This window comes from Bemisia tabaci, chromosome 1, assembly GCF_918797505.1.
Source record: "Bemisia tabaci chromosome 1, PGI_BMITA_v3".
NCBI lineage: Eukaryota > Metazoa > Arthropoda > Insecta > Hemiptera > Aleyrodidae > Bemisia > Bemisia tabaci.
This window is the reverse complement of record NC_092793.1, coordinates 30,394,987-30,420,252: the sequence shown is the minus strand read 5'-3', so window position 1 is coordinate 30,420,252 and position 25,266 is coordinate 30,394,987. Positions and strand designations below refer to the sequence as shown.

General features: G+C 40.8%; 1 protein-coding gene across 2 annotated transcripts in view; it reads right to left on the bottom strand.

Moving 5' to 3' along the window:
- The window catches only part of Pde9 (phosphodiesterase 9), a 238,454-nt gene that overhangs the window by 144,593 nt on the left and 68,595 nt on the right, over positions 1-25,266 (bottom strand). For both annotated transcript variants that reach the window (XM_072299564.1, XM_019057583.2), the window contains exon 2: positions 14,507-14,546. The gene's annotated coding sequence lies outside the window, so the exon portion shown is untranslated. The remainder of the gene's footprint in view (positions 1-14,506; positions 14,547-25,266) is intronic.

Here is a 25,266-nt window from a genome sequence, read left to right as displayed (position 1 = left end):
TTGTAATTGAGCTGGAAGAGTGCCTCCTCGAATTTCTGACGTCACTGCGGAGCTCCAATTTTGAACTTTACATAAAATCTTTAACGAAAATTTCCTCGTGGTTTTTTACATTTAATCATTACAATTATGCAAGATGGCTACCGGTTCATTTGCGAGATATGGTAAATTTAAAAGGACTACATCCCTCAATTCACGCCGAATTTTTAAATGGAAAATTCACAGCTAATATTTCCGGGAGAAAATTTTCCGCCATGGCCTTAGATCAGGCTCATGAGCAATGTAACTCCAGGGTCAAAGGTGATGGAGGTGCTGTTGGTTTGACAGAGAATTCTGACGAATTACGACGATGGATGGTTGCTGGGCCAGAGATTTCAAGAGTTATTCAGGAGTTTGAAAAAGGTTTCAGACAGCTTTCCAAAAGCACCGACAAGGACAAAGATCATCACGAATCCTCGGCTGCATTTCAGTCTTTATTTTTTAAACATGTCCAAGCTTTAATACAAACTATCGACGATGCCGGTAATCCGTTTGAAGGCCCTAATCAAGAGCTTCAGAATTTGCAAAATAAACTGATAATTTCTGGTACAGGGGTTGCAGAATTGGAAGCTTTACGAGACTATGGAAGCAATGCATTTGAGGATTTTGTCAGAGATAGACTGATTGAAGGAACGGATTCAGTTTTTTCACCATTGAAAAAACATGATGTTAACTTGTTCCGGCCAAAATCTAAAGTGAAAAATAAATCTCAACTGTCGATGAAAAGTATCAAGAGCGATGCAAGTTTATTTTCTAGGCTTTACATTGTTTGTCAGCAGAGAGGTTCCGATTTAGATGACTTTTTTAGTCACGAAAACCAACCGTATCCACCTTCACTATCAGATTTTGGGCAGATTCGCAAAGGCACAAAATCAGACATTCGTCAGTGTTTAAAAAATGAATGCGACTTTGAATTTCCAAAAGAAATCCCGTCTGCTTCATGCGTTATACTGGATGGACCAGCAATTGTTCACTTACATGTCCCTAAGGACTCCAGAACTTTTCATGATTATGTTGAAAATTTTTCTGACAAAATTGTAAATGAATGGCCTGATGCTATAACCGTATTGATATCGTATGGGATGATTATCGAGATAGTAGCTTGAAAGCAGGAACCAGAATGCTGAGAGGTGCAGGCATACGTCGGAAAGTTTGCCTAAACACACCCGTTCCAAGAGACTGGAAAAACTTCCTGCGGAACAACGAAAATAAAAAAGAGCTGTTTTCGTTGATCTCAGAGAAAATTATTGGTAGGGCTGGTAAGGAAATTATATCGACTGCAGGTCCAACAATTCGTTGTAGCAGACTCAATTGCTTGCACCCAGGTCTCCAACCTTGCAATCACGAGGAAGCCGATACAAGATTGTTATTGCATGCCAAAGAAGCTAGTCAAGCTGGGCATAAATCAATAATTATCAGGACTGTGGACACGGATGTTATAGTCATATCCCTCGCAGCCTTTGCTGATATCAACTTAGAGGCATTGTGGATAGCTTTTGGAACTGGAAAGGATTTTGAATTGATTCCAATCCATCGGGTGTTCAATAAAATTGGACCTGAAAAAGCTGCAGCTCTACCCTTCTTCCATGCTTTTACCGGATCCGATACAACTTCAGCTTTCAATAAATACGGGAAAAAGTCGGCTTGGGAAACCTTAAATAATTTCCCCGAGGTCTTGACTGCATTCCAAGTCCTATCGAACAAGCCCAAAGACGTCGAAACTTTAATGTGTGACATCGAACAGTTTGTCGTGCTTATGTATGATAAGACCTCATCTCAAACCTCCGTAAATAAGTGCCGTAAAGAACTTTTCACGAAAAAAAGTCGGTTTTTTGATGGACTGCCGCCCACACGAGCAGCTTTGATTCAGCATGTTTTACGATGCGCCTATCAGGCAGGATATTGTTGGGGGCAGTGTCTAGAAAAAGAACAGGAGCTACCCGATCCTGCAATCTGGGGGTGGACTGCAGCTGGTGATGGAGAATGGGCACCTAATTGGTCTTTACTTCCTGAGGCATCGTTAGCCTGTCAAGAACTTTTAAGTTGCGGCTGCAAAAGTTGTAATACTAAGCGCTGCAAATGTAAGAAGGCGATGTTGAAGTGTACAATGCTATGCAAGTGTGAAGATTGTGAAAACGGCTACAAACGCACGGAACACATGGAAAATCACAACACTGATGATGACGATGAGGGAAACGAAACTGCAAATTATACTGATGATATCAACGAGGACTTGTAATCAAAACAAGAGAAGGAGCGTACTCAATAATGATCTACAGGAACGGTATGTTTTTGCAAATTCTTTTTTTGATCATTTTGGTCTCCGATTTTTTTTTTTAAATAATTTGTTTACGATTTTCTATTGAAGGGGTTAAAAATTTGCCCTGCCCCCCCCCCCCCTCCTTCCATCGTTGAGCATGATATGAAAAAACGATCGGAAGTGAGAAATGAAAAAATGCAGTACAACATAGACATTATCATTATGTCATGACGCACACCCCCGACGCCAAGCCGCCTTCAAGCAGCGTGCGTTTGCGCTTCTGCTTGATCCCCCCCCCCTCCCCCCTCCCCCTGGGGGGCCATGACGACTTTTTTATCACTTTTGAAATAGTTCGGCGACTCACAATTATGATGTACAGTCTATTTAGTTGGTATGAGCCTTATCTACGCATTCCTATTTTACAAGAAAATCAGGGGCTCAAATCAAAGGTAATCCCCCCTCCCAAACGTACTTTCGGTCAAAATTGGGGGGGTTTGTGGGTGAAATTGCTTCAATATGTATTGAAGTGGTCTTAAAGTGGTACACTGTGCAAGTTCTGTCAGTATTATGCACTCGTGAACGCAAATTTTCGCCAAAAACCTGAATTTTATGATTTTTAGGTTCCCCCCGCCCCCCAGCCCCCCCGGGGCCCTAAAAAACTGGGCACCCAGGCTAAATTCGTTTCTTGAAAGGTATAGAAGACTTCCTGGAAGTTTCATGCTTTTATCCGGAAATGCACGATTCTAGGAGTATTTCTTGCTAATCCGCCCCACTAATACCTTCTCGCACCGCGATGTCGGTTATTTGTTGATGCGAGAAAAGTCAACCCTCTCTCTCTTCACCTATCTCCCGGGTGGAATGTGCCTGTTGCGCACATGGAATGCAACTGACTGCAGAGACTCTTTTTGTAAAATTACACAAAAACTTCAAAGCACAGCTTAAAGCATAGTTTCCGTACTTCATATCATGCATTTTCTAAGTGAGTGTTCGCAGGCACCCCGCGCAAGCTGACAATAGACCACTAGACAAGGTACGAATTTAAGCATTCTGATACATGTTTTTTAATCAAAATTTCACGTAGAACACGATGCGCACAGCAAACATTACCGAAATCAACTCCTTACGAAGATATTTAATGATTCCTGATGCGTGAATTCAAACCACCCGCTCAATAAAACTCAATGCTCTACGCGATTCATATCGCGCGTTGAATATTATCGTGACAGTCTCTGCGATATGAAAATCTGGCAACCACAATGTCGCTTTGGCTCAGCTATAGCAAATTGCTTATAATTTGAACAACACATGGTGGGAAATGAACAGTGCTCGATTAAGAGGCTTGCTGAAACTGTTGTAGTGCGCGATTTGACTCACGTAGAGCTTTGAGTTTCTTGTGAGCGGGCAGTTCAAAATCCGCGTAACCAATGTGAAATAAAAAGGTTAATATCTTCGGCAGGAGTTAGTTTCAGTAATTTTCGTTGCGCGAATCGTGTTCTACGTGAAATTCTAATTAAGAAACATGTATCAGAATGCTTGAATTCGTACCTTGTCTACACGGAAAAAACAAGACTAGTGTTGAGCACTACTGGCCGTTTAGTGGGGAGTAGTTGAGGGCTGGCGTCTAAGCGCTGTACAGCTCAACACCGGAAGGCAGTACAGGTGAGCACTGAACATGAGTAGTGCTAATCAGATGCCGCGAGACGTAGTTGCGCTTAACAGGTGTAAATTCACACATGAGGCGTCGGAGTCACGATAGCCTGGTGGTACCGCGCTGGGCTTCCACCGGCGCATCTCGAGTTCGATCCCCGGCGGAGGCGTTTCATATTTTACGCTCGCTCCAAAGTCACTTTAGGGCTTGACACTACTTCTTCCTTAGTGACCCAGCCTCGAGCTGTTTAGTGCCCAGCACTCCTCTGACTTGCTGGCTCCATTTGACCTAACCCTCGTTAGTGCCCAGCACTAACATGTAGGTCCCAACCCTAAGTTCGTTTTTTCCGTGTAGTGGTCCATTAGGTTCACCTCGGGAGGAGGTGAGAGAAAGGGGGCAGGAGGAAGGGGGGAGAGAGTGGGAGAAGGGGGGGAGAAAGAGAAATATGTCAGTAAACCTGACTTATGTCCCGCTAAATAAGCTAAAAAAGCTTGGAGAAAATGGCTGTTAGCTTTCCTCTCCGATTACACGTGCAAGTGTTCCGCAAACGTTGAGTTCTGTGCCCCACCAGCAATCAGGAGCAAAGAGAGGAGGATAGTCGGTTTCCATAGTTTTGTATGGGTCTCCGAGGGCGCGTTCAGATGGCTCGTCAAGCCGCATTCCAAACATGTAATTGTTCCTTCAAATTGCCGCAAACAGCTAGCGCTGATTACTTTGATCTTGTGAGGCGCGTCAGGCGGCCTAACTGAGAGTAGCTTCACTATTTTTGGACTTATACCCAATTTTGAACGGGCTTTTGAAAGTCTGTTCCTCATATACACTTAGCTACCCTTCAACTGAATTTACGTCGAGATTTTGAGGCGCTTTAAGAAAACTTAGAACCACTTGTCGGGCTTACCTGATTTTTTGTTTCAATTTTTCAATTTTTTTTATTTTTATTCTTTTAGCTTTTCCGGCACATTAGCTCGATTTCCCCGGATGGGCTCACGTAGCCGAAGTTGCTGAGGCAGTAAGGCACCACTGTTAAATAAATACTGTAAATTCTACAACGACTAAATACTACTACTACACGTGCGACCAGACTACTGAAAAAAACGCGGTCCCATCAAATTTTGTCAAATTCGTCTGATAAGAATTGTGTCCCCCTCCCCCCCCCCAAAAAAAAACAAAAAAATTTCCCTAATCGTCTAAAAGTAGACGACTAAAATGCGAACTCAAAATCTCCGGGAAAATCAAAGACAAAATTCATTAGTTCTCTTTAAAATTCATATTCTTTCAAAGGAGGAGGCGGCAACTTTGGAGGGGCCATACGGCGTTCTTCCTCTTAGCGGCAGCACCGACACAACTGCCAATAAGGAAACCCAATTTATCGGACACAATCCGCGTTGACTGTGGCGGGGACCTAATTTCGGAACCTGCCCAACACTTACAAGGGAAAAGCCCTTCGGCGCGGCAATTCCGGGGGCTTCCTCTTGAGCCGCACTCTTTTTAATGACAGTAAAAAGGGCTTACCCTGTAACCACGCCCATCCTCTATCACAACACCCCCCCCCCCCCCCTTCGTTTGGATCCGGAGCGTGGAGAGTCTCATCGCATCTCGGGAGTCTGTCACCTCAAGAGTTTTATGCTCCCCGTCAAATGATTTCTCTCCTGAAATTTTTTCATTAGTGTAAAACTCAAGTAAATATCTTTGCTCGTGACGAAAAAAAGAAGTAAACATAATCTTTCTTTAATCTCTTTTTCCGGTGCTCGTCGAGAATTTTCCAGTCTCTTCCGCCCGCGACAGTTCGTAGCCCGACAGGTTCACCTCTTGCAGCTCGTTACATCTTCCTCCGTTTCTTTTCCACGATTCCTCGGTCTCAGCGCACAACTGAATAACTTTGCATTTCCCCACTCTGAGATCGCTGAAATTTACCAAATTTCTCTTAATTTGATAAAGAAAAAAATAACAGAAATCTTAAGTAGGGTGACACTTTAGTCTGTAAAATTAGCTCTCACAGAATAGTGCGAACCATGGTACTCCAATAATTTCTCGTAGAACCTTCGACTGGAATCTTTCTACCTTATTTATATTAGATTTGCTTGCACAACCCCATAGTTGTGAAGCATACTGCCATATAGGTTTTAATATTTGATTATACAGCAAAATTTTGTTTTTCTTTGACAATTTTGATCTTTTGCCTAACAACCAATACATTTTTTTATACTTTTTATTTAATTCTTTCACCTTGATTCTGATGTGATCTTTAAAAGTAAGTCTAGAGTCTAAATAAACTCCTAAATATCTAGCGCTTGTAACGTAAGGAACTTGTTCATCTTCTATGAGAACTGGTAATTGTGGTATTTTCCTATTTGTAAAAACAGTATGAGCAGATTTACATGCGTTGAGCGTGGCGCCATTGTCAGAAACCCACTCAACCATTTCATCGATAGCTTTTTGTAATCTATGATTGGAGATAAATATGTCTTTGTCTCTTTCTGCTAAGGCAGTATCATCTGCAAAAGTGCCGATAAAGCCCCTCTTCGGTTTTGGGATGTCGCTAGTGAAGATATTGTATAAATATGGGCCCAGGCATGATCCTTGCGGTACTCCTGCCTTTATTCTTCTATATGTTGAATAACAATTATTAAATCTAACTCTAAATTTTCTGTTTGAATGGAGTGTGAATGGAGTGTGAATGAGGGTGAAAGGAAGAATGCAAAACCATTAAACTAAAAACCTTTATGTTATAATACATTTAAGAAAGAAGGCAGAGAATTTACAATTCCTGTTCTTTTAGATAATCATAGTATTATCTAACGTTAACATATAAAATTAATGCAGTTTGTTAAGTTTTAGTTTTAAGCCACGTAGATAGATACAAGAAACACTTGTAGTAGTTACGATATATTTAAATAAAATTTCTTTTTAAAAAAAAAAAAAAAAAAAAAAAAAAAAAAAAGAATAGTGCAATTAAGAAAAAGAAAATTGACAGAAAAAAGCTACTACTCTTCCAAAATTGTTGGGAATAGAACGTAGAATTGCATATGAAAATGATTAATTTCGATATTCCTCACGGTAGATCAGTGCATGAGAATCCTTCAAAACTAAAAAAAAAAGTAAAAAAAGGGAGCAATGGTATCGGTATCATTATTCTCGGCACCAAAATACTAAGGAAAATAAAACGTCCAATTTACGCGCACTTCTTTTTGGTATACGATTCAGTTATGAGTTAAATGAATACTAATTCAGGTAAAATACATCGGATGTATTGGAAAAAGTGGACGCGAACATCTCAACACTACCTGTTGGAAAATAATTGAATCATATCCAGGAAAATTTGGAATGCTGATCGCAAAAATTTGACAAAACAAAGGCTGCTGTTACATCTCCGGCTGATACTAAATCTCCTCTTGGAGGGTTTCTGCGCATTCCACCCACGGCTCCTTAAAAGTATTCAAGTTAGTAAGAGTTGAAAATCTTGACAGACATCGTAGTCAAAATCCTAAAACACAAATCTTATAGTGCGCTGTGCTTTTGAATGCCCTTTCAGCGAGCGAAAAGTTACCTCAAGAGATAATTTGAGCGTATAATAAGCCAAATTCGAGGGAGTAAAAGAGGCAGAAACGACGATGTTTGTGCTTTCAGTCTACTCCCAATTAGGAAATCAAGTCTGTTAGCAGGATGAATAGTTTATGCTCTCACGACGAGAGAAGAGCTTTCGGGCGGATTGTTCACAGATCCATCACTCGTCGACCCGCTAATCAATCAAAAGTGTTAATAATGTGAGAGCTCATCAGCTTTGATCGGAGCAGAGTGAAGACTGAGGAGCAACTCGAGTCCCTTCCGTCGAGCCTGCTCTTTCTCCTATCCTACCCTTATCTTCAACGATCTGTATGCGATTCAGACGGGACATAAGAAAAGGTTTGCAAGTACTATTTAAACCTTGCCAGAATCACCCTCACTGGAGAAAAAACACATTGGATCTAGAGTCCAGACTCTTAAAAACATCGACAAGAAAAAGTACTCTTGAATCAATCAGAATCTACAGCTTAAATCAAGAACCAAGCCTCTTAATTTAAGCGAATTTCGTTTTGATTCAAGCAAAAATCCGATTGAATCAAGAGTATTTTTTCTTGTCAATGTGATCGAGAGCCGGGACTCTAGATCCAATGTTTTTTTCCCAGTGCTTGCAGCATTTATCGTTAAATTTGGACTTTTAAAAAAACGTAAAAATTGATAAAATATAAACGTTATGGAGCCCGCTTTCTTCCTCCTGGCTAAAATGTAAAATTAACGATGGAACATATCTGAATAGAGAATTTGCAAGGGTCTGAACATGAATCTCGTGTGAAAAAGGAATCTACTATGTGAACTGAACACGGAAATACCCTTAATTCATAAATTGAGTAATTAATAGTGGAAATATGACAAAATAACCGATTCTGCTAAAATACATGTGTTTAAATGGGAAATGCCGCTAGATGACGTCACTAGGCGGTGCATTTTCTCACTTTTAAATCTATTCTCAAAGCATTTCCCACATCAGAAGAAAATTATAAAAAATACTGTGAAATCAGCTCTTTAAGCACTTTCAGATGAAGCAATAAAAAATTTTCGGGCGAATTCTCCATTAGTATGCATGCTCTAAAATTCCATGAAAGTTCTGGAGATCCGACAGAGTTTCAGTGACTTCATCGTCAGACCAATTTAAAGGTACGTAGTTCATTTGCACAAGGGTGGAGGTGAAAAGGTAGGAGGTTGAATGATGAGGATAATCATGACTTTAACCCAGTAAACTTTCCAGTATCTTTGCATCCGTTATTACTTCCACTGTGCTCAAAGTTTATTGAATTTAAACTAAGGAAAAAGACAGACAAAGCCGGGGAGGGAGCGAGATGTCCAGAGGGGTTGTAAGGAAAACAGGCGTTGTAGGTATTCCGGATTTGAGCACCTGTTGCAAATCGTAATGTACTTAAGTGGAGAGACACAACTTGATGTCCAACAAAAACTTGTGATCCCGGCAGGATTCAGAATTATGCTAGCTTGCCAATTCGTTCTTAATAAGGCACAGCGTAAAAGAAATGGAATCGGCTGCTTTAGAGAAAAAGCGCAGAAAAGGGGAAAAAATGGCTCATTGAGAAAAAGTGGTTTATAAGGTCCATTGCATCAATACCTCCCCCCTCCCTAAAATTATCCTCTTTATTCTACATTCTCGGGATTTGACCAGGAATCGGGCTTTGACTGAAACAAACTCAAACAATCTTGCGAAGTTTTATCAATTTTTCTCACCGAGATATCTGCGGTTTCAAAGCATAAGTTTTCCCTCTAAATACATGGAACAAGAAAGCAACCCCAATTTTTTTAGAAGACTGGATTCACCAGTGTAGAAAATCATAAACAGTTTGCGGGATTGTATATTTTGGTTCAGGTTTCTTACGTCTCTCGCTAGTCGGACCTGGTTGCCAACAACGAAGAAAAGAGTGTTCCCGGGTGCAAGAAACTACGCAATCTGAACTGCGGTATGGACTTTAAAATGTAAATGGCGTTTTCAAATTACTCATGTTATTTCAAAAATTCCCGTTTCTGCAGGAAATTAACAGGCCAGGAAGATGGTCAAAATCCTTTAGAATTCTGCCCTACTTACAAACCTTTCCTGAAACTTTTACAGTAAGTTGGAAAATTCCACCTTACTGTCTTACAACCCGTGCGTCTACTGCAATCAGTTTGTGTGAAACTTTTAAGATCAATTGGATTATACGCGGGCAGCGGCTGTTGGATGACATGGAGATTTCCAATTAATTGTGGTGGTACCCCAATGCATTAAGTTACTAACCTAAATGTTGCGGTACAACCATAATTAATTGGAAAACTCCATATCATCTAAAACATTGGCTTCGTACTTTAATTTTAGGGGATAACCGCTAAAACTTATTTTCCCATGCATTTGTTAGTAAGGAACTACTATTTTTTGCTCATTATATAAACAACATACTGGCCCTTAGTTTTCGTTTGCAGATAGGTGACTTTATACATGAGCCAAAGACAGTATATCTCCTTGACAGCAAAGTGATTCCAATGAGATTCTAATGTAGACTGACATTGTAAATATTAAGATTTCCGCCTTGAAACTGTCTTGAAACGCGTGGTGTGCGTTTTGAGGAAACCTCAAGTTGGAAGGATCTTAGTAGAAGTTCCATTGTTACAGAGTCGAATAAAACATGAAAAAATTCATATCAATCAAAAATGAGAAATGGGATGCCTTTTTCGTGGACAAGATCTAGCAACTGCGCTGATGCATCCGGGGACTTTTTAATTAAATCCCGCGCCGACGCCGATCCCGACAGGAATTCCCAGGGATCTTAATCTGGAATTTTCCCCGGCGGCACGACGGGAAACTTGATTAAAAATTTTCCGGACTCAGCTCGTGGCAAATTTACTCGGGTTCCGGGCGGATTTCTTTTTAAAAATGTTTCCTTGTTCTTGGCTGCGACGCGGCGCGGCGCGACAGGACACGCCGCACCGCGGTGCATACTCCCGGAGAATGATCAATCTTCGTTAGACTGATTGTAAAAGTTCGCAAATTAAAGATCCGCAAATCCGGAGCGCAGCGCCGCACCGGAGCGGCCCGGAGGAATTAATTACGCGCGACGCCGCGACGACACCAAGCGAGAAGCGGTCCACCACTGCCCAGGGATCACCGCACCGTGACCGCCTCCAGACTCGCCATAGCCGATGCGAATTACTCGTTTGGGGGAAATTAAGAAAGTTTCACGCGATAATTGGACCGCGTTAAGAAGAAAAGAACCAAGCCCCATCGGTCATTGCCAAATTTAATGGAGGTCTTGCATGTGTTCGGAATTGAATCAGTGAGAACGAAAACACACCAACTCGAATGTGAAATGAAAATAATCAAGATACACACAAAACTGCACGGAAGGTGAAGAGGTTAGTCTAAGAAAAAGATTTTGGTGCCTAAAGGAAAATACTTAAGGACACTTTAAATGTCCAAGTTGGAACAGATGTGGTAACTTCAATGCCCTTTGTGAAAATTGACTATCTTTAATGAAAAGTGAGCATTTTCGAGTTATCAAGTTGGTGTGTTTTCGTCCTCACTAATTGAATTTGCGATTTACGCTCTGCCTTTCATGTTAAATTTCGCGAGAAACGACAAAGTATGAAGTTACTCGTGTAGAGAGGAAAGAGGTTGTTCCAAAAACGCCGATTTTGGCCCTCCCTTGGATTTGGCCCAAACTTTGCTCAGATGTTGTACTAAGTGTCCCCGATGCTTGGGCAAAATTTCAGCCCCCTCCGATAATTAGGAGGGAGGGGGCAGGGGGGCAAAGTTGCAATTTTTTTAAAACTTTAAAAATCGATATCTCGCGAACGGTTTGAGTGTAAGTGTTGCGGTTTGCGCTAAAAAATGTCAAAAAATATTCTCTACAAGAATATTAATGCTGTTTGCAAGGTTGCGTAATTTATCGCGGTCATAAATCGATTTTTTCGATTTTGAAGGTTCGACTTTTTTTCGTTTTTCGTCTCTCCTCTCTTTGGAATCGTTGCTACGTGAATAAAAACCTGTTGATGCGATTCTCCATAAAATTCTGCATCTACCACACTTTGTTTGATCTTGGGGAAACGATTCGTTCGTGAGTTATAGCGATTTTTCTGCGCGTTATCGGTTACGCGCGGGCGGCTTATCGGCGGCGCTCCATCCCGCGCGGGCAAGGCAGAGGTTGTTTCACCGCTAGGGCCTTATATTCATGCTGTAAGCTGTAATTAACGATATTTTCTCCTCCCCCCACCCTTCCCCTGCAATAAATATTTGTTTAATACTTCGTTATACAGGGTATCCCAGACCACCCGTAACAGGTCTTTTTCTCGGTTGGTTTAGGTAGTACGAAGTGGGGGGCCGCGGGATTGAATAGGGAATTGACCCCAAGGAATCCGAATTTCATGGTCCCGATGCCCCCCTAGCCACCCTCGGGGGGTAAAAGGGGGAGGCACAATGTCTCCTGACTTTGGGGATCGTGACCCGCTCTTTACCTCCCAAGGGGGGCATGGGGGGTTTCGGGACCATGAAATTCGGATTCCTTAGGGTCAATTCCCTATTCAATCCCGCGGCCCCCACTTCGTACTACATAAACCAACCGAGAAAAAGACCTGTTACGGGTGGTCTGGGATACCCTGTATAACGAAGTATTAAACAAATATTTATTGCAGGGGAAGGGTGGGGGGAGGAGAAAATATCGTTAATTACAGCTTACAGCATGAATATAAGGCCCTAGCGGTGAAACAACCTCTGCCTTGCCCGCGCGGGATGGAGCGCCGCCGATAAGCCGCCCGCGCGTAACCGATAACGCGCAGAAAAATCGCTATAACTCACGAACGAATCGTTTCCCCAAGATCAAACAAAGTGTGGTAGATGCAGAATTTCATGGAGAATCGCATCAACAGGTTTTTATTCACGTAGCAACGATTCCAAAGAGAGGAGAGACGAAAAACGAAAAAAAGTCGAACCTTCAAAATCGAAAAAATCGATTTATGACCGCGATAAATTACGCAACCTTGCAAACAGCATTAATATTCTTGTAGATAATATTTTTTGACATTTTTTAGCGCAAACCGCAACACTTACACTCAAACCGTTCGCGAGATATCGATTTTTAAAGTTTTAAAAAAATTGCAACTTTGCCCCCCTGCCCCCTCCCTCCTAATTATCCGAGGGGGCTGAAATTTTGCCCAAGCATTGGGGACACTTAGTACAACATCTGAGCAAAGTTTGGGCCAAATCCAAGGGGGGGCCAAAATCGGCGTTTTTGGAACAACCTCTTTCCGCTTTATAAGTATCCCTTAGACCCTTAATGCCTCTGAAAAATGTGTGCACATCTTCAAAAAGACCTTGATTTCGCTAATTATGTAATTCCTTCAAAAGCCCTTGAAAGCTCTTTACTTTGATTTCAAAGAACCATCATGATACTTGCCGGCGAACGACTCTGCGATGGCTGGCTTGGTCTAGTTTTGAATTGGACCGCCGCGTTTAGCAAAAAGGAACCAAACCACTCCATACCTATTGCCTTTAACTATAGCTATTTTTTTTCCCAAGAAAACGTTTGTGCGGATTCCTTTAAACATTTTCAGGAATATGCTTTGCACTATGCAGAAAATTCCCCGTTCACAGGAAAATCCGCACAATCGTTTTCACGTAAAAAATTAAAGTGCTCAATGGAGCTCAAATTAGCACCTACCTTCAGCACTGCTTCCTACGTAAAATTTTGCGAGAAACACGATGGTGTCACTGGTTTTCTCTGAAACCAACTCCAAAGTTCAGAAAAAGCTCTCAAAGTTGAGGCCGTAAAGGTGGGGAAATCCCGCGCTACCGTGAGAGTCCACCTCTGTATCAAGATAAACTCCTTATACAAGGATAGGGAGCAAATAAGTTAACGGGGTTGACGCTTTGTTGGAAGACTCCAAAGCTGAAAACACGGCAATCCCGCTAATGTATTTCCTCTCTATCTTTGCATAAAGAGTTTGTCTTGATATAGAGGTGGACTCTCATGATAGCGTGGGACTATTCCCTCCACTGCGGCCTCAACTTTGAGAGCTTTTTTAAAGCTTTGGAGTTTGTTTCAGTGAAAACCAGTGGCACCATCGTGTTTCTCGCGAAATTTTGCATAAGAAGAAGAGCTCAAGGTAGGTGTTAATTTGAGGTGTGTTGATCAATTTAATTTTTTAGACGAAAACGGTTAGGTGGATTTTTCTGCGAATTTCGGCAAATTTTCTGCAATTTACTGCAAAGCAAATTCTTCAAATTTTTTAGAGGAATCCGCACAAACGTTCTCTTGCAAAAAATTAAATTGGCCAGTTAAATTTGGCATTAATTGGAGTGGTTGGTTTCGTTCCTTTCTGCTAGACGCGGTCCAATTCAAAACTAGACTATTCCAGCCATCACAGAGTCATTCGTCGGCAAGTATCATGATGGTTCTTTAAAAATTGAAGTAGAGAGCTTTCAAGGGCTTTTGGAGGAGTTACGCATGTTTACCGAATCAAGGACTTTTGAGGATGTGCACACATTTTTCAGAGGCATTAAGGGATACTTATAGAGCGGCAATTTCCTCTCTATACGAGTAATTCCATACTTCGTCGTTTACCCAGAACGATGGTGAGACTACCGAATCACATATTGATGGCATGTGCGAAACCACGTAAGTACCTCCATTCCTGACGTCGGATCGAAAAATTCCTGTTATACTTTATTTTTTCTTTGAAAAACCAGTCAACGTAATTTCTTGAAAACTTTTTTGATTTTTCTTCTCTGTCCGTAGAATAAGCTGTTTAAATTCGTGCTATTAAGTTAGATTGGTTTTGCAAAAAAATAAAACAAGAGCGGAAATTTTGAAACACCGCACTGAAGATACACGGTTTTGAATTTTAGTCAACCGTATCTCGTTTGCTGTGATTCCAAATCTCAAAACGTCCTGAGCACATTTTGACAATTTTTTCTTTGTTTACTCAATGGTTTTTAATTATTTCTCTATCGATCCGTAATAGCAAGCAATGTTGAGAAATCATGGGTAGCTTACCTCTTATTTCTGAATAAGTTATCATCCGCCCATTATGAATCTGTGAACAAACATAAAAGGAACACATAAAAATTTTGGAAATAAGTGCATTCATCGGCGTTGTAAACAAATTACAAATTACATTTTATACAGAGCATGTATTAAATACTAAAGATGTACCATCGAATTAAATTAGTTACCGTTTAAGGATATGCAGAGAAACTTCTACAATTCTTGAAACATATCCATGAAAAGTAATACAAAAATTACCTGTAGCGTATTGGTTAAGATGCCGATTTTTAAAGATAAATTTGCCAATTTGTGTTCCACTTCTAAATTTCTGCGCGGGGAAAGGGTGTCATCAAAGAACATTAGTTTTCAGTCGCGTGTGCAAGTACAATATACGATGTAATGTACGTACGTGTGTGTATATACAACCTTCGCGCTAGAAACACTAGAAAAAAATATAAGCGCTGTAAACCTAAAATAAGGTACGTGCGGCACAAACGCAAGTAAATCTGGATTGTACTGGCAGATTTATTCATGCCGCGTAGAGACTCGGATTGTAATAGTCAAACACCAGCTTGATTCATGCCCAGCACCGATTTATACGTACTGAGCACAAATTTATTTGTGCCGGGGTGGCAATAAATGTTCCAGGTGCGAATTTCGAAATTGATCTAGGTCCAAAATTTAGATCCACATCGGAAATTCATGTTTTGCATCGAAATTAGCTACGAATAGTTTTCCAGACAAATATGAATGTGTGCTGCACACTCGATTCCAAGTGTGCTCACCTGCCATCCCCCTTGAATAGCGCTAATACACGTGTTTTCCCATGAAACTGAAGTATTTACGATTTTTTAAAATTTTATTCCCTTTGAGTTCTGAATATTAAATTTTATCCTAATCGCTTGACTTCTCACGTTAGAACAGTCTGGAGTAATCAACCAATTAACTTTTTAAATGGAACGCGAATTTTAACCATTTTACTACCACTATCACGTAAATATTATTATGGAACATCAAAGCAAAGTTTTTTTCTTATTCTTCTTTTTAAATTCCAAATAAAATTAGAAAAGGTGAGAGGTATTCGGTTTAAAAATTAACCTCACTTTTTAGCGGTTAAAGAGAACAATTAATTATACTCTCCATGGCTTTTTGAGGAAAACATTTAAAACGAAATAAATGGCTAATCCTCTTAAAATTTGAGGCTTTGTCCCGCCATTTTGCCAATGAGCTGACACTAGTGAATCTCTGCAGGCAGCAGTAGTATTCTAGTATACTGGTAGCGAGTTGAAAAAAAAAACCGCTCGCTATCAGCTAAGCTCTTAAAAAATCAATCTTCACTAGACTAAGAGAACTACATGCAAATATTTTTCCTACGTCTAAAAAGTTTGCAGTGTTAGGTAATTATTAGTATGAATACTTATGATTCCGTGTCTCGTTTTTTGCGCATCAGGGAGGGGTGTAGGGGCGTGAGAGGGGGGCGTTATGCGCCAATCATTACCTCCGGATTGTCTGTGAAAAACGGCACAGAAACATTGTGTCGTGCGTGGAGAGATTTGTTACTCTTAGCTAAACATTTGAGGTGGAAAAATGACGCGTCTACGCGAGGGGCGACTGAAAGGATTACCTACATTCTCTGCAACGTCCGGACGATAATGTTCAAAGCTCGGTTGTCAAATTTACACTACAGCCTTCGGCCTTTCGGCAATCTACGCAGACCGACCGCGCGGGAGAACAAATTACTGAGTTAACATCCAGAATGTTAAAAATCTACGCGACAACTCCAGAATGTTGATAAGATCGCTCCACCTGTTAATGTAACATCCTACCGAAGTTTAATTAACAGCCAAAGAGTTTATATCAACAATCCAGAGTTGTTATGCAGATTTTTGCATTCTAGATGTGTATTTAGCAATTATTTTCCGTTTAGGCAAATTTAACCGACACGGTAATTGGAGTGGGATCGGCGAATCAAAGTTAAGAATTTTCATCCCTTCATGCGGCTCAATGTAAAAAACTAACTTCCATGTCATTTTTTGGAGCACATCTTTCCCCCATCTTTCCCACCCGTCTCTACTCTAGCAGCAACGACTTTTAAAAAACTTTTGAAAAACTCTTCGATTCAAAAAAACAATTCTTCAAAAGAACTGTTAAAATGCTTCCACTAGGAAAAGAATTTTGACTACTTTGCAAGTAAAATTTAAAGTCTTAAAAAACACCTCTTGAAACATTAACTTTAGTTTTACGACAGTAAAAATGTTTAAAAAGAAGGTTACGAATCTCTTTTACCTTAAATTTAATGCGATTCTACCTCTCGTTAATTGGATGTATTTCTATCAAACGGAACTATGTGCATTAAGACATGAGCCCTGAGATCCTTAAGAATGCGTGCGTAACAAGGCTCACGTCATAATGCACATAGTTCCGTTTGATAGAAATACGTCCAATTTTCCATGAGAAATTAGCCAAAAACGGTCACCTAATACGGACAATTAGACAGTTCCTAAAGATTTATTTTAAAATGAGTTTAAAGGTCATTGCTACTAGGGTAGTTCCTTTCAGCATGAATACGTCCGCTGAGCAACGACAGAAATCCGGCAACGCAGCTGAAGGGACGTCGCGCGCGGCGCGGAAGTAAGCGGAGACATGGAGTGACATGGTAGGATGGCGTTTCGCCGCGTCAGAGGAGAGCGCGAGGGAACAAGGGATAAACGCCTAAAGAAATGTGATTCAATTAGAGATGACGCCGCCGACGCCACGCCACGCCGTGCGAGTTGCATGAAAACACTTGGGCCCCCGCCCCCTGTGCCCCGTGCATAACATATTTCACCGGACGAGATAGTCCGGGGGTCGGGGGGAGGGGTGGGTCGCGGGTGAGAAGGGTTCGGGGACGCTCCAGGCCCAGACGCGGAAAGATGATGATGATCGCTGGTGATACTATTTCATCCCTTGCGGCCTTATACACTTGAGAACAAAGCCATGAGTGACGACCCACTTTCGGGCCAACGTGCGCCATTTTAATTGAGCGATTCGCCGAGGGAAAACCGAGGGCTTTCCGATCCGGCCCAGCCGAGCGGGAGCAATGTTTCGTCGTTGTAGGGTGTCAAATTCCGGGCAGGAAAACAACCTGACGATTACGAATGTCAAATGAACGCTGAGAGAAAAAAATGGAAGGTCCAGCTGTGAGATATGTACATGGGGATGCCATGGAAGAAGATCCATAACACGGTTCGAATCGTCTGGTGTTTAGTAAGTTTGTTTGTCATCTTTTCTTTGGCAATTTCTTGCTTGGAGTTGTAGCATCATGTGATGTGATTTAGTATATTGCATTTCTTGTTCTTTTAGCTTGTAGCTCGATGTATCATCTTTCAATCCTATGGGTTATCATAAGTTTGTTTGTAATTCAATTCACACATTTATTGAAAGTAACACAAGATCACACATTTTCCTTTCATTTTATACCTAAATAACTACATAAAAAATACCCGTAAGTTCGACCGTCGGGTTCAATACTGATTTTCGAGTTCTGCTCTCATTTCAAGTTAAGATTTTTGGTGAACTATATCTTGGCATTCGTGAAAATTAGAAAATAAGGCAAAATCAAGAAAAAAGAAACCTCTCGATCTTGTCATAAAATTTCACTTTGCCATGAAATTTCTTGATATTTTCCAGCAAAACTGTTCTCATGCTTGTTTTTCGTTATTTCTTACTACTTATGAGCACCTTGAAGTAAAATAGATCTTGAAAAATTCAATTTTTCATTTTACAGTCCGTGGACTGGCCACCCCATTGCCAAGTTCGCGAACTGGCCGATGTTCTTATCCAATCTGTGAAATGAGTCCACGGACTGACCAGTAAAAAGTCTGAAAATTACGACGAGAGGAGCAGTCGTTAATTTTAAACGCAATCCATTCGCTAATCGACGAATGTTCCTCACGAGACCTAGATTTAATTGATTACGGCGCCTTGATGCAACTATTCGTGTTCTACGGATGTGCGTGTTGCATATTCAAAAATTGAAGGCGCTCCTGCTTTTCTCACCTTTTCGGTAGAAAAGTGCGGGCGTTGACGTTGCGTTAGATAAAACACTCGCGTAACAGAGTACCTAGGTGTAGGAAAATCATTGTCATCCTGATCATTTCCATACAAAAAAATGTCTCTCTCTGATCAGCTAACTATCGTGGAAATTCTAATTTCCAGCTTTTGAAATAAGTTCAAACTTTGATGAATATTTTCATTGAGTGCCCCTTTTTTTTTTTTTTTTTTTGATGGATTAATTCATTATTCATCATGATAATTTTGTATCAAAAACAAATGCGAAAGAAATTAAAACGAATAAATTGTAAAATTCATTTGGTATGGAGTGCATTTAAAATTAACGAACAGATTGACCGGTAAGTCCACAGACGGGGCAAAAAAGTTGCCCTGTCCCTGGACCAGACGATTTCACCAACGGGGAGTAACATTAGTAAATGCGTAGAATCTGTGATGGCAGCTAGTAATCTGGTGTTTTTTACATACATTCTACATCATTTAGAAGTAATGTATTTATAGTAAAGCAAAGTAAAAGAATTTAAACAATTTATAAAATAAAACTATCAACTTGTTGCCCATTGTTTTATGATTAGTCCTCGACCTTCGCATTTCAGCAAAAGCCTCTTTCTCAGTATTTTTTGCTATAGGGAGTACCAGGCACCCATTGACACCCTCGTAGAACCGCCTACGATTTTTACGTAATGCAATAAGTATAGTATCGTCCCCATATTTGCCTGGGATACTATTTCCTCCTTAATGCAGCATCGAATTTGCCCGCTTTCTTGTAATTGAATAAGAATTCTGACGCAGCAGCCGGCTAAGAAGGATTAAACGAACAAGATTACGCTCCGAGACGATATGATCTGTTTTTTCTTCATAACAAGAAGCGGTAAAGCCAACATTCTTTCCTTATTGCTATTGAGAGACGAAAATGGTGGGAGGGGAGGGATAAAGGGGCAGGAAAAAATTAGTGGAGAGGAAATTCGAGCGGAAACTAAAGCAGGCCCCTTGAAAAGGTCCCGTGATAAGACCCCAAAAACGGACCTCCATAAGGACCTTGAAAATGAATCCCCGAAAACCCTCTAAAACAAATACCATTGATAAGGAACCTCCCAAAACATCACCTGAAATAGCCCTTACTATCTAATAATTCGATCACTAACTTTGCCTCTGCAGATTTTTATAGAGTCTTAGCTGTCTTAATAAGAGCGCTGATGTACTCTTTAAACATCGAGAAAAAAATTATTTAGTGAAAGAAAAGAAACACTAGTGGCAAGATTTGGTCCTGCTGCATTACTTGTCATACAGTGATTTCTTTAACTATTTGAAGCAGAAAAATGTAATGACGATAAGTGAATGTCCAAAGTCAAAAATGACATTTCACAGGCTGTGATAAGTCCTTTTCTATAGGCAATATCTATTTTCCTTAGCGCAGTCAGAGTCTGGAAGAGAAAAATTTGTCTTAGCTGTAATGAGTCCGCGTTTCCCCCCCCCCCCCCTTCCAGTGTGCAGACCTTACTCTGCTGGAATTGAGTGTTGAATTTGGACTTGGAAAATGCCAAAAATTGTTTAAAAACGGAAATCAGTATCAGTGTTCTTTTTTAAGAATGATTTTATAAAAGTACCTGCAAAAGTTATGATATAAAAATTGACAAAACAAAGTTGAGGTATTCTCAGAGATGCTTCGATTGATAAAAAACGTATCATAAACTTCAAAATAAGTATTCAATGCGAAATACTAATAACTTTAGTACAATTTCAACGAAAATAAAGCTATAAAGAAAGCACAGAAGAGCAAAGTGGCACTTTTTTGTGAATCAAAACAGAGAGACAGGTTTTCCTTATTCGCATATTTTGACAGATTTATGAATATGGTTTTCCACTTTGACTCTACTCTTTTATATTTAATAGTCGATGGTGTCAGGATAATCTTTCTCAATCCGTTACTTTAATACCATTTAGGCCTACAAGCAATTCTCCAGCAGCCGCCACGCCATGCCGCATTGCCGCTATCAAGGAAAAGAACTGAAGAAGCACCATTCCTCCTTTCACGGAAACGAATAGTTTTGGAGAATCCCATAACTAGCATCCAAACTCGGAGTTCTTATTCAAACCTTCCGGAACCAATGGAGCTTTCATTCGGCCACCAATTGCGCGGTGGCTCCCGCCACAGGATCAAAGCATAATTAGGGTGGAATCGAAAGTAGTATTTCGGGAAGCCCTGGTACTAGGACTGGATTGGAGTTACGCAGAGAGGGAAGACGTATTCAAATGCAAAGGAAGCCCCGGATAGGTAAAGTTCACCGGGTCCTATTCAGGTGAAAATTAAACCATCAAGCTTGAAGTTGTAATATCGAAAGCTCGTTAGGAAGTCCCAGCTTGTGAGGAGACGTGAGGGCTCCCGCAATTGGGGCTCTTGCGACGTTGTCTGCGTAACTGACTTGTCTCGAATATAAGTAAAGAACCTACGTTGCTCACGCTTTTATCTTTTAAGAGACTGTGGAGCGCGTCCCCAGGGTGACTAACAGAGGGATGCCCATCAGATATGACAAGCAGGTTGGTAGGTATCTTGTTATCCGCAAACCCAAACAAATAGGCACACCCAAGGGACAAAGATCGCGATAGGTTGCAATTTGATCAGAGAATGTATTGCGTTTTTATCGACGTCAATTTATTGCAATACTATCGGATAAAAAATTGCAATAAAATTGTAATTTCAACGCATAAATTTGCAATAAAATCGTGTTTTTATTGACGACGATTTACCACAATATTATCGAAAAAAGTCGTGACGAATTGGGATAAAATTTCGATTTTATTGAACGCAATTTTAAAAAGATAAAATTGCGACAAGATTGAGGATAATCCCTCAGATGTTGATGATCCTAGCGATTTTATCGCCAAAAAATCGGAACTTCATTTCAGAATATTGTGATTTTCCCGTTGAGAAATGTTACTTGAGGAGAGGGACCTAAGCTGTAGTGGAAGTAACTTGTCGTAGGTAAAGTGCTCCGAAATTAAATGCTGGTCCTCAGGATGGGGGTGAGTCAATGGCTAACTCCCTGATACTCGTTAAAAATTCAAGGTAAAAAAAAAAACCGAAAGCTCTAGCCTCGGCAAAAATCAGATTTCATAGAAAACTGGACAAAAGATACTCGAACTGACCCTGTTACTTGGAGCTTGTTGAACAAAGCATTTGCAAGAAATCGATGGAGGTGGTATCGGAAATAGGAAATCGGGGAGTTTTCGTGGCGGTAAAAACTGAGACCAAGAAGAGAGGCCACTAATCCGAGAACCTTGGAGAGTATGATTTATTCTCCAGTGGAGTGGAGAAATATCAACGTGCACGCAGCAGGGTATCGCAATTCTGATCCTCCGAGGATTATGGGAAAGCGTTGAGAACTAGGAGGCTCCCAACGCTCGCATGATCAAGATGTGCCGAACCGTGCATGATCAAAGGGTTTGTTCGAAGTTTACGGGGTCGGCGATGATACTGCAAGAGAGGAGGATAATTTTTTCGAAGAGCTGAACAAAGAGGTAGCGTTTGGACCTGGTAGAGAAGTCATCGTGTTAGGAATATTCTCGCGCTCCTAAAGCCCATTTCATATTTGGAATGAATTTCGCAATTAGGAACTATAAATTCCGGCCCGGTTTAAAAACAACATATGTGCCATTAGGTTCCCTATACACAAAAGTGTTTTTTCAGATGAGCCAGAATTTATAGTTCCAAATTGCAAAATGCGGTCCATTTTTAACTGGGCTGCGTTTAGCAGAGAAGAACCAAGCCACATCAGCTTTTGCCGAAGATTGAACAGATTAATTTTTTACATGAAAACGACGGTGTGGATTTTTTTGCAAACTGTGAATTTTCTGCATAGTACGAAGCAAATTCCTTGAAATTTTCAAAATAATTTGCACAAACGTTCATTTTGAAAAAATCAAAGTGCCCGGTTAAATTTGGCAATAGCTGATGTGGTTAGGTTCCTTTTTAAACGCAGTCCAACTTGCGCTGCTCACAGACAGCGACAATATGTTTTTTTTTTCCTCCTTAGTAAGTAATATCACGCAATGGATCGACACTCTTTTGTTATTGAGACGAGATCTCGTTCTTCCATTTATATCCTAGGATGCTAACCGGAGCTGATACATAAACGAAACTTTCAAACTGTGTCGAACGACCCCTGTCGACGACCACCGAAAAGTTCAGCCACAAGCAACAAGTAATCGCAACCAGTGCAATTACTTTGACCAAAACTATCTTCTAATTTGAAAATAACGTTAAGTTATCCACTGATAGTTAGCAAAACATTTTGTTGGAAAGGCGGCATTTTTATTTAAATCCCGATAAAATCCCGGTCGGATTCGGCCACTCTGTCAGGAATGCTTTCGGGTGCTTTGAACCGAAAGGCCTCAGCTATGGCCTGCCACAGCGAGCGCACTGGTGCAGCGTAAATGATGAATAGCTGGCGATAAGAATAAAAGCTCCTCGGGTTGTCGTACAACCGTGACCACCACTACCAGCCACTACCCCGATGGTTCCTGGAATTCGCCCAAGCTGCAACCCGCATCGAAGCTTTGTATGACATTCGTCACACCGCGGCTCCTTTCACCCGAAAGCTCAAAGCCGCACCCCGTCCCTTCTCTCCGGATCTTCTCAAATTAGTGTGAATGACAAAATCCGATGCGCTTTAAAAGTCACGCTGAATCCGAGTCCTGCGAATTTATCGCTCACACGACTTAGAACTTAGAAAGACATCGCCGCTCCTTTGACATAAGGACATAACCACACTTCGCGACGAACCCTCTAGTCTGTATGACTCAATATTTTTCCGGGCTCATCTCTAAGTGTAGTTACGCCCTTATGTCAGCCGTGTGACTACATGATTCAATGGACCATCAGACCGGGTTGAAAAGCAAGCATCATAGTAGTTTTTCGTCAATACGTGGCATACCGCGAGCATGGTTTGATGATTTCCAAAAGCTCCTCGTTAAGTAAGATAAAAGCGTGTTTTGTGTTTAAAAAATCAAACTTTCAAAAAAATCAAGCCAAAATAAAGAGTCACGTCTCGACATCGGTTAACTTTAACTCTGAAATGATACATGGGTGTTTCGCAAGGGAAGAATTTCCTCATTTTGTTGGATTTTTCATTTCGATTTTATGAGTATTACTTGAGGCGTCTAGTTCCAAAAGTAGCTGTCTCCATTGCCCTATCTAAAAATTGTAGATCATTATAATTTTAAAAGTGAATGAACGGGAAAACCAACGTGTTTATGTTTTGTCGTGAATTTTCTGTTATTAACCGAGAAAATTTGGAAAATTTTAAAAACAGCTGGACGTTTTGATTGTTCCTCACAGAAAATTGATATGATTACACAATTTTAAGTAATTTTCGTTGCGCGAATCTTGTTCTACATGAAATTCTGGTGAAGATGCATGCATTAGAGTGCTTAAATTCGTACTTTTTCAATGGTCCATTCAATCAAAATAAGCGAACATCGAGAACTTTCTTTACTTTTCTCGGAAAAAAATATTTTATCGGGAGAAACGAGGCAACGTTAGAATGTTCATACGGCGTTGAAACACAACGTGGGCTTCTTGAGCCCCCTTAATCGATGCCGCGATCATTAACGTGAGTTCGAATAATGCGACAAACACAGTGCGGTCGGTGTTAAACGCATATTAGCGCCTGCAAGGCTGTAGAAATACTTCACGCATTGCGCCAAACGGTGCGGTATGCGTGACGCGCATCTTAGCGCCTACAAGACTGCATGAATACTTCTCGCATTGCGCCAAATGCAGTGCAGAGGCAGACAGGGCGCTGGAGATTGCCGCTTTTGGAACTAGACGCTTTACTTATCAGAGAAGGAAGACAGCTCAGCTGACAGAGCCGGGCACAGACAGGAAATCCTCCAAAACCTGTATCACACGAAAAAAAGGTTTAATGCTCTTGCCATGAAAGATAGGTTGAATAGCATCGTCTTCTACAGCATCGGGTACTAGATACTAGCCCCACTCAAATGAGTCTTTAATCCTGCAATGGTAGAACTAATGCCTACAAAAATTCCGAGTGATTTCGTCCTAGGACGCAGCCTTCGTGTCGCGTTATTTTCCAAGTGAGTAAAACAAAATTAGGTGACGGTTAAAGTTTTTCAATATTTTTATTTACAGTTACGTGGCTCCTAGTGTTTACTAACTATAACTTCCTTTATCAATATAATACCATCATGACTATAGTGAAAAGAAGTGAGTTTGCACTGCTTTCTACATGGGTTGATGCAGTTTTTGCTCTGGTAGAGAGTGGTTTTGGTGTTGGTAGTGCAATGTTTTTGTTGCATGCAGGAGATAGAACCATAGTGAATACATTTTCCTCCCAAGATTTACTTGATTTGCCTATTAATGAAGCGAGCATTGTGATTCTTAGGACCGAAATTTTGATTCGAATAATCGAACTTTCGACTCGTGCGCTCAAACTGTCTAGTTCTACTCAAACGAAGACATCCGACTTGACGAATTGAATGGTTGTGCAGCCTTGAAGCATCAAACTTATGTTTATGTAAACGGCAGTTTTTTTTCTCTTTTCCCCCGGTGCGGTGCACAGTTCATTCCGCAAAGTGGAGTTCCGCCCTTGCGTGGATACCAGCACGTTTACAGAATTTGCAAGCTTCTCGAGCAGTGGATGATCGATTATCGATATCTCCCCATTTGAAGCTGTGGAAAAGAATCGATTATTAAGGTA